The following is a 10041-nucleotide window of genomic DNA, read 5'->3' on the forward strand; positions in this document are numbered from 1 at the left end:
CCTCCAGAGCGTGGCCAAATGCGAGGCCAATTTTTGCCTCGCATTTGGCCTTTTGCGCGTTTACACTGAAATGAAGGTTGGCTCGGCCGTGGCTCGGCCGCGGCCGAGCCTCGCACTATAAACGGGGTCTATTTTCGCCTAATACAAGGAAATATTGGACTCGCTAAGCAAAATATTGGACTCGTCTTCGACTCGTCCAATATTTGTGCATAGCTCGTCCAATATTTCCTTGTATTAACCTCAAAGCCATCCAATATTATATAAATATTGTACCTGCTTTGTTTGGTTCTATTGAAAGACTTAAGAAGTTTCGAGTGAAAATACTTGTATGACGAATGCTTCATCTTGCAGTTTTGTTTTATTTTTTCCTGTGTAGTTAAAAAAAGTACTGTAAATGACTCTATCTATTTTGCTTTAATACTTCTGAAGAGCTTAAAATGTGATTTACCACTAACATTCCAAATGATGTCATTATATCAAAGCAAATAGTGGAGGGAAACAAATTATTAGATGATTTTCTTTCTCTACCAACTTGTTAACTTAATATCAGAACTGAGAGATTGCAGCAACGTAAACGGCAGTGCTGTTGAAATCATCGCCTTGGGTTGACTTTCGACATTGGTCATTTACTAAAAAGCATACTGACCGCCTTTTCATAATTGATCTTTTATTCAGTTATGTGTGTTACTGACAGTCCTCCCCCAGATGTTCAGGGGTCATACCCTACGAGATCAACACCTACGAGTCATACAGCCAACGAGTTATACAGCCCATGAGTTCGATGTAGTGAAATAAGACTCATGGGTTAGACACTAGGTAAAAGCAGCCCACGAGTTCGACATTACAACAAGGGTGGTGTGTCCGTCTCGTGGGCCTTGTATGCTTAGTGGCGAGCTCAAGGGTTGTATGACTCGTTGGCTGTTTAACTAGTGGGCTGTTTGACTCGTGGACTTTATGACTCGTGGGCTGTATGATTCGTTGGTGCCGAACTCATGACGTGCATCCGGTGTCGAGTGTCGAGTCGAGACTGGAAATTAGGATTTTAACAGTGTTTTAGGTCTTGGTCAAGCATACTTACAGATTGTATAACATGATCGGTGATAACTCATCAATATTCTACCATCAAAGTTCGTCGTGAAGCAGAATCTGAACTCCAAGATGCATTGACGTAAGAGCCGTCATTCCTGTATCATTCGAATAACCTATTTTCCCAAATTCTGATGCACCTGTTCTCCTATATCAATATTTCCAAGGCTGCTAGTCAATATCACCAAAATTTTTTATCTGTTATCAGCTGGTAACATGAATGATTAACACTGAATATTACGACGTGACACTGAGCTCAAAAAAGAGAAAAAATAACATAATGTTACAAACGGTAAACTGATGTACTAAGAAATGGCGTGTAACAGATCCTGGAGGGTCACGATGATAAATGTTTCAGTTGGTGGCCTTTGCTATTGTTTTAGCTTGATAGTAATTCAAATAAACTTGATAATGCGTGTGAAATTTCACGCATGTTGCGTCGTAGGTTTACAGAAGCTAGTTTACTTTATCATCTAATCTCTTGAGGAACACGGAAAATCGCGCTAATAGCGACGGGAAGCTTGTTGGGCGCATTCTTATCTACGTGCTAAACTGCTGAACGTGAGGAATAGTTTGGCACGAACCACGAATCTGAGGAATACATTCGTGTGAGTTTTGCTAGTTTGTCTCATTTTGCATCAGAGGAGGGTGCTTGAAAGGAACCCGGAAACGACTCGGAGAAGAGGTAGGTTTAGACCTTTTAAATAGTGTCCGACAATTTCTCTACACCGTGAGACGGACGGAGTTCAGCTTTAAGCCCGAGAGTCAACACCACTTCCAAGTTAGGAGACATTAATAGATTAGTTATATTCAGTTTGACATTTAACCAAAACTTTCACAGCAGTACATGGCATAATATCCCAGAATTAAGTTTGTTCGGTAAAGAAGCGGATCACCTCAAGAGGAAACAGAAGTGCTATACCTGATATGAATGTTGTCCATCTTCAGAACCCGGTTTTGATTCGCTTCAACGTACCAATAAACCTCTACGTACATTACTGTGACACAGTATTCAAAATTGGAGTATCGGGTATCCGTTCATTTTATAAAGTTAGTGAGATCATTTATTACTCTCCCCCACGTCAGAAACCTTTATGGCACGCATTTACTGTGCGGTGAAAAAATAGATTCAGAACAACAGGAATACTTAGTAAAGATGTCTTTCTATTGTTTCCCTAAATTTGTGTAGAAAATGGCCATTTCTACCAATTTCTGACTTCTTTTTCCTGACTTTCTATTTTCCTGCAGACATCGATTACACATCTTGTGAAGAGAAGAAACTGTCAAGGTCCAACAATCATGATTCCCCAACTGATATTTGTGTTGGTATTCCTGGCATGCGCCGCTCCGTCGTTGCAAGGTAAGACGAAAGCCAACTTCGAAACAACATTTTGAGTCGTTCGTTCAGAATCTTCAGCTAACAGGAACCAATCAACACGTCTAGGAAATTCGGGGTAGAATTTTTGAGGGAAAAAGAATATGTGATCCTTTCAAAGCATAATCTTATGTCCAAATCTGTTCTACTATGATTGGTACCAAGTAGCCTAAATGCCGTGAGATCCCACATCTTGCTTAGATGTTAATGTCTCACTTAACAATAACATAACAATACATAGTGTTCACTGAACCATTTCAGCGTCAAAATTTCTTTTTTTCAGAAGTAGAAGAAATCACTGATAGCTCTCCTGAAGTTTGATTCTAAAGAGTGTTCGAAGTGACTGCAATAAATTATTACGATAGAACGATCATTTTGGTATTACAAATGGCGATATTAACTTAATCTGCGTTATGGCCACAATTAAATGAAAGGTAAGTTACATACAAGTCTGTATATTATTCAAACATTAATGCTTCAGGTTTCCACACCTTTTTTCACTTTTATCATTCGTCTCGACACATAATCTTTGCCAAGCACCATTTTTATAAATTTCACGAAGCATGTTTGTGCCGTCATGCATTAGCAACATTTATGCAGCTTGGCTGTGAATGTAATTTTTGTATTATGAGTTTAATATTTTATAATGCCAGTCAAATGCATTTTTTTCAATAATGAAGGATCCCTTTGTTTTTTATGTCTATCATGATTAATGTTTTGTATGTTATATGACTTGACGTGTTGTTCCATTTTAATGAAAATGATTTTAGAATGAAAAAGCATTACAAAACATTACCAAAGAATACATCTTAGAAGAGTTCTTCTTGAACTAGCAAAAATGAAACATTTTCTTAAGGGGGAAATTAAAGAAGCTTATCTTGTAAACCATAGGTACGAAAAGGTTATGAAATGGCCATAGAGGTACGGAAAATGTACATAAATTACTACAATATTTTACCTGTTATGACTACAGAATTCTGCATACACTGAAATAAACAGTATTATCATCTGAGATTACTGCAGCTGTCTACCAAAAAATTCATGAAGATGATAGCTTCTGAACGTAGTGTATATTCAATGCTAGAGGGAGAGAGAGAGAGAGAGAGAGAGAGAAGGATCCCTATTTGCTTCTATAAGCTAGTTTTTCAATTTGCTCTTTAATGAGAAAATGTTTGCTGATTGTTTTACATTAGATGGTAAAGAATTGAAAGATAATGGACCAGTGTAAACTAATGTTCTTTTCATAAATGAGGTTCCCAACAATGGTGAATGAAAGGATGATGATTGTCTTGTGGGGTAGTGATCAAATTGTCATTTTTCAATAAAAAATGATGCTAGAAGTTCATGTCTGGGTAGTGAACACTACAAGTTCCGATATGAAAATGAAACAAATCATTCAACCTAAGGATGCTACTACAGTACTCTCCGCGTAATCGGGTATCGCTTAAACGGGTACTCCGTTTGATTGGGTAGTAATGTCAAAATCAGTTCCAATGCACATTGAAATTACCTGATAATCGGGTTGCCTCTCCGCATAAATGGGTAAATAATTTCCTTCATATCTAATTTCTACCCACATTTTATCGCAGATCTAACACTTTAAGAAATCATAAATGTCAAAAATTTCCACGGCTAATGTATTCTCTGCTTAATTTGCAAAGAAGACCGATCATTTGGGGAGTGATTAAACACGAAAACACATGTACCAGTACCGACTTACCACATGTAAACGAACATTATACATGTAGTTGGTACTCACAATTGCATAGACAGACAGGAGTTGAACACATTTGCGCTCCTCCCTTGCTCCGCAGCAACGCTCACAATACGAGAAGTTTGCAACGAAAATCAGGCCATGCACCAGCTCCATAATTTTGCTATTCCCTGCCAGTCACTTCTCGAAAAGTACCCGGTAACCCGACGTTCTATGTGACTAATGCACGCAAAGAGACGTATTCATTTCGGAAAACGTCTGCGTGTTAGCGAGGAGTCCATAGTCAAACGACAAAGTTTTCTGAAGATATATTTGTCCATAAAAAGAGTGTAAATTATTCCTCGTGACTGAGCAAGTGGTATGTATTTGTGCCGAACAAGCACGCGTGTTAAGCATACAGTGTAGGTGTTTGGTGCAGTGTACAATATACAAACACATTGTGTGTGTCCATATTGTGAATGAGACATGTTCTTCTGTTAATCGGGTACTCCGCTTAATCGGGTAAGAAACGCTCTGCTCGAGCCTACCCGATTATGCGGAGAGTACTGTATTACCTAATGAGATATTTGATGGGAATAATCTATTACCAGTACATATCAGGGGCGGATCCAGGAATTCCGTAAAGGGGAGGCGTCTTTACAAAATTGAAGGGGGCGCACGCCCCCCCCCTTCTTCTTTTTATTTCTTTTGTTTTGACAAAAAAATAAAGAGGGGCGCGAGTCCGGTGCTGCGCCACTGCATATCCTCATATTTAGTGTGGCAACTGTCTACCTGCAACACACGTTTGCCATTATACCTCTTTAGCCTTGTAACCCCCTGCAAAAAAAATTAAATAAATTAAAAAAAAATTAAAACTCATCGCATCTATATTGTGAAGAAATCATGGACGCCCTTTCTTGAGATGCTCTATTCAGCGATGCCTTTTTTCTTTTAACTTCAATTTGTGTGTGTGTGTGTGTGTGTGTGTGTGTGTGAGTATAAAGAAACAAACTCGTCGTACAGGTCAGCGTTCACCTCCCTCTATTTTTCTCTTCTCTCTTTTGTTTGTTTGTTTGTTTTTTGGCTTTTTCGTCTCTCTTTAATCATTAAACCTTAAGGTGAGAGGGAGCCAGCGACACAAATAAAATTTCATGATTAATTATCATTTCTGCTGTTAAAGACAAATACTACACACAAAAAAAAAGAAAATCCGGAAATTGCAGCTTAAAATGAAGGTTACAAGGGGCGGCTTATTTCGTACCATAGACTTCGGACAGTGTTAAACGCTTAGGTGTTTCTTGTGCGTATTGGCACTAAAGCATACACAGGCTTAGATCTCGGTAAATGTCGGGTACGTTTCTTGAAGCTATCACATTAAGTCTTTACAGAAATCTCAGAATTGCCACAGGCGTTCATAAGTGTGTCTTATGAGAGACCCCTGTTTTGCTTTGTAAAATTATCGGGAGTGAAATGTCAGAAGCTAACATGTCAGAGACACAAAAGTTCAATACAGGTAAGATTGTCACCAGCAAAATTTCAGAGTAAACTTTTCGTGCCGATGCTCTAGGTTTTTTTTTTTTTTTTTTTTTTTTTTTGTTAGAAAGATTTTTCATCAGAAATTAATCCCTTTAAACTTGACCTGGTTGTAAAACTCAATTTAGTGACAATAAGTTTGCAGACATCTGTGTCAGCCGGCGAAGAAAGTACTCTATAGCGTGCATGATAGTAGCAAACAAAGGACGGTAAAGCGTTAAGCGTTTGAGATGAGAAGTGATCAGTGGGGTAAATGCTAGAAATAAAAGCGTTTGAAGTAGAGATTGGGAGGTTAAACCTTAGGTAAAATCAGAAATATCAATTCTACAGTGTCAAAGGTACAAAATTTCAAGGATTGCACGTAAGGGGTAAAAATTAGAGTAATATAAATGCCAAACCTGCCAAAAGATTAGGACAAAAACAATACTCAACCTTCCCTAATTTCTTTTAATAAACCTTGCTCTATTATCATCGCAACAAGCTTTGTTAAACATTGAACGCTTGAAAGGTACTTTAATAAAATCTGAATATAGACCGATTCGGGTTCGTTGAGGGCAGCAGACAATTTGTGGCACTGGGCGCAGCCATTAGCTCATTTTGCGGTGTCTTAGCCGACCCCCCTCCTCTCCCCCACCCCACGGGCAACATGTTTATCGCGCACTTGTAACAAAGGTTCGCGCACTAAGCAAGCATTCGCGCACACAGTACGAGACGCCTATTGGCTAAAACAACCATGTATCAGTTTTTCATTCCGCGCGCGTGAGAGGGGTGGGGGAGTGGGGGGGGGGGGGGGGGGGGAGGTCGGCTGAGACACCGCAGTAATGGCGCTGCCCATGCCAAAAATACACATAGCGCGTCACAGAATCGGTTTATACTGTAATCTGAAATATCTATAGTATGTTCTTTCGAACTGGCTCTTGCTTGGTTACTAAACGGTCTAATATCAAATGTTACAACTCGTCAAGAAACATACGTTTGTTATTTGCTTCCCCGCGTTGAAACAAAAAAATCTTTGTCCTTGTTTCGTGACACATCCCTGCTTTAAATTGAGTGTGTGTCACACGAAAAAAGCTAGATTAATAGAAGGAGAGAAGAATTACAATAAACGTGTAAGTATGTACGGAGGAAATAAACCTACGCTGTCAATGAATACGGCATGGATATTCTTTTGAGATTTTCGAATATCTATTAGACTCAGAAGCAATCATAAAACCAAGCGTAAGCAAAGAAAGATTTTGTGTATGATTCTAAGCATTCTAACACATTTACACGTACACATTACGTGATTTAAAACCTGTTGTAAGTAATTGATTTCTGTTGCATAACACATTAAATGCGTTATATCGACGATGAAATGAATTGAATTGAAATGAAATGAAGATTTTTACAAACACTGCGCATGTGTAAAGTGGTGGTAAGTCTCGGTTCCTGCTTTTCAACCTTGAGCAGCGAACGAATGTATAGTAATACAAGCACCATAATTATAATAATACTTTTTTTTTCAGAATTCATGTAATATGCAGTATTCGCTAGCAATTTGTTTATTCGCGCATATCAATATTTAGCACTCAGAAGCTATTCATACACATAATAAAGATAATCCATTGTCATACTGTGGCAATTCCTATGAATGTAGTCAATTGTTGGTAGTTGCTAAACCGTACAGCAATTCATACTCCATTAACAACTTGACTGATATATTATTGCCAGTATAAATATATATAAAAAAGTAGTAACAAGTTGACGAACTATGTGGGACCAGTTTCGTGTGGTATTGTGGCCGATAAATATAGGAAACGTAGCCAAAGCAGCGTTCTCCTCACTTCCCTTCCCAGACTGCTCACGGCCTGCTTTGGATTCCACCGTGATTCTCTACCCCGACCAGTCCTCCTATCCGGTATGGTCTCTGCTTCAATTGAACTGCTCCTCTGGTTACGAGCCCTTGACTGGATATGACTACAGCTGGTGTTATTCCGGTTCTCCGGACTACTGGTACCCGTCCCAGAATAGCCTCCTTGAGTGTACACTGGGTTGGTGTTGTCAAAACGAGAAAATTTCTTCATTATTATCCTCCATATCTTTGGATTTCGCTGCCTTTCCACATTGTTTCTTGATATGACTGTGTTGTTCAATGTGTATCTGTTATTCTGATGTTTGTTTATAAGGGTCATTTTTTATTCGATTTGTATTTGGTTTATTGCAGTTGAGTAGTTTGGTCCCATTTGTTTCTCTCTCCCTCTCTTTCTCTTGTTGTTTTTTTTTTTGTGTTTTTTTAGGGGGGATTTTGTGTGGTTCCTTTTTAACTGCTAGGATATCTGTTCTGTAGATGTCATCTTTCGTTAAAAACAAATAAATCGTTTCACAGCAACGGTTACCATGAGTATTTCATTACACTTGAAGAGTTTGTTTGTAAAAACCGATAAGTCCATTTTGCCAAATGGAGATATTTGCGATTAAAGGTCAAGAAAAATAAAGAGAATAATAAGAAAATTTTCGCTTCTTTTGACCATAACTTCAAAAATATACCTTTATATGTAGTGACCAATGTATCATTTAAAAGGTATTATTTTGTTCTTTATGACAAAGATCGTACTTCAAAATCTTCAAAAATGGACTTATCGGTTTTTGCAAACAAACCCTTCACTTATTGATTTTTTATATTTCATTTCATATCAGTTCATAAGACACGACCTTGCTTGAATACAATCATGACAATTCAAAGGTCGCATATCCCTTTAACAAACGTCACAAAATTTTGCATGGTTGAATGATGACTTAATTGTGTTCTAACATCGCATATGAAATTTTATGATAATACACCTTAGACTTGTTCTTTTTTTTAAGAAATGAAAAATTAATCCCGTATAACTCGAGAATGCGCTTCCCTTTTGTATCCAGAATAACGTTTGGGGTTTTTTTCGGGGTCCGAATAAGATTACTTAAAATCTACAGCCTTTGATCGTTCTCCATCGCAAAGAAGTTTCCAATTTTATCATTGACCCCCTCCCCCCCCCCCCCGGCTAAACACTGCTTAGTGGTAAGGTTAGAGTAAAGATTAGGGTTAGGTTTAGGTTTAGAGTTTAGAATTTGGGTTAGGGTTAGGATTAGGTTTAGGTTTAGAGTTTAGAGTTTGGGCTAGGGTTAGGATTAGGTTTAGGTTTAGGATTAGGATTAGGGTGAAGGCTGTGGGGTAATTGCCCAGGGGGTAATTGTCCTACACCCGGCGTATGAATTCTATATAGATCTTCACATTTCGCCTTTCTACATTTTCACTCATATTTATTTGCGCCATATTTAACGAACTAAAATGTCAGTCACGTAGGCCCTTGTTTCACCTGAAATGCTGCAGCCTTGAGGTCTGCTTGTCGTGGCTAACCCGAGGCCGCCTGCGAGTCGCTCGCGAACTGACAAGCGGTCTCAGTTTTTAAAATGAGCTTTGGACGAGCACGAGCGATATCGCTTTACGCTGGTTTGTTTGCACACTAGACTCTCGCGTCGCCCTGCATTGCTCTGCTGTCGGAGTTCTCTTTTAAAGCAACAAACTATTTAATCTATTTGTTAGTTCTCTAGGCTTGTCTTTCTTGATTATGGTTTTGCTTTTTTTAGTTTTATTTTGTTACTGTTGCTGTTGTAGCATTACCACGAGAAATTTAATGTTTCAATTTCGTATTAATCAGTCTATTACAATGTTAATAGATTGGAAGTATGAGAAAAAATTACATTAATTCAAAAGAGATAAGTAGGCTATACCTGAAATTAGACGGAAAAAAAGTATGTGAATTGCGAACACCTAGGGACATAGCTACTTCAATTCAATTCAATCCAATTCCATTCATTTATTTTCATTCTTCTTCTTTTTTCTTTTTCAACAAAAACATAACACAAGATAAATCAGGTTTTATATCATAAACAAAGAACATTTGTCTTAATTAATAAATGGTATCAATAAACATAGGAGCGCATACTGGCAAAAAAAAATAATACAAAGTCATGCTTCAGTTGAAAAAAAAGGAAGAAAGAATAGAGAGGTCCACTAAAAAGCAAAGCTTGTAGATTGTGAACCACTCATAAAACCTATAAATTACTTATTTACAAACACTTGTGACGAATATAATATACGACAGGACGGGACAAAACAGAAGAAACGCAACAGCATGACGCAACTTGCCAGAATAGATGAAAAGTATGGAAGGAAAGAAAGAAAAAAAGAGAGAATGAGAGAATACCTACACGCTGAATAAGGGAAATGGAACAGAGGATGGTAGAGAATGTGCTTCAAAGAGTTGGTGCTGCATGCAGCTGAGCAAGGATTGTAATGGCTACTTCTTTACGTAATAATAAATTCAGTGTTTGA

Source organism: Diadema antillarum, unplaced genomic scaffold (genome assembly GCF_040938485.1).
Source record: "Diadema antillarum isolate AM-2024a unplaced genomic scaffold, OU_Dant_1.0 scf00000208, whole genome shotgun sequence".
Lineage (NCBI taxonomy): Eukaryota > Metazoa > Echinodermata > Echinoidea > Diadematoida > Diadematidae > Diadema > Diadema antillarum.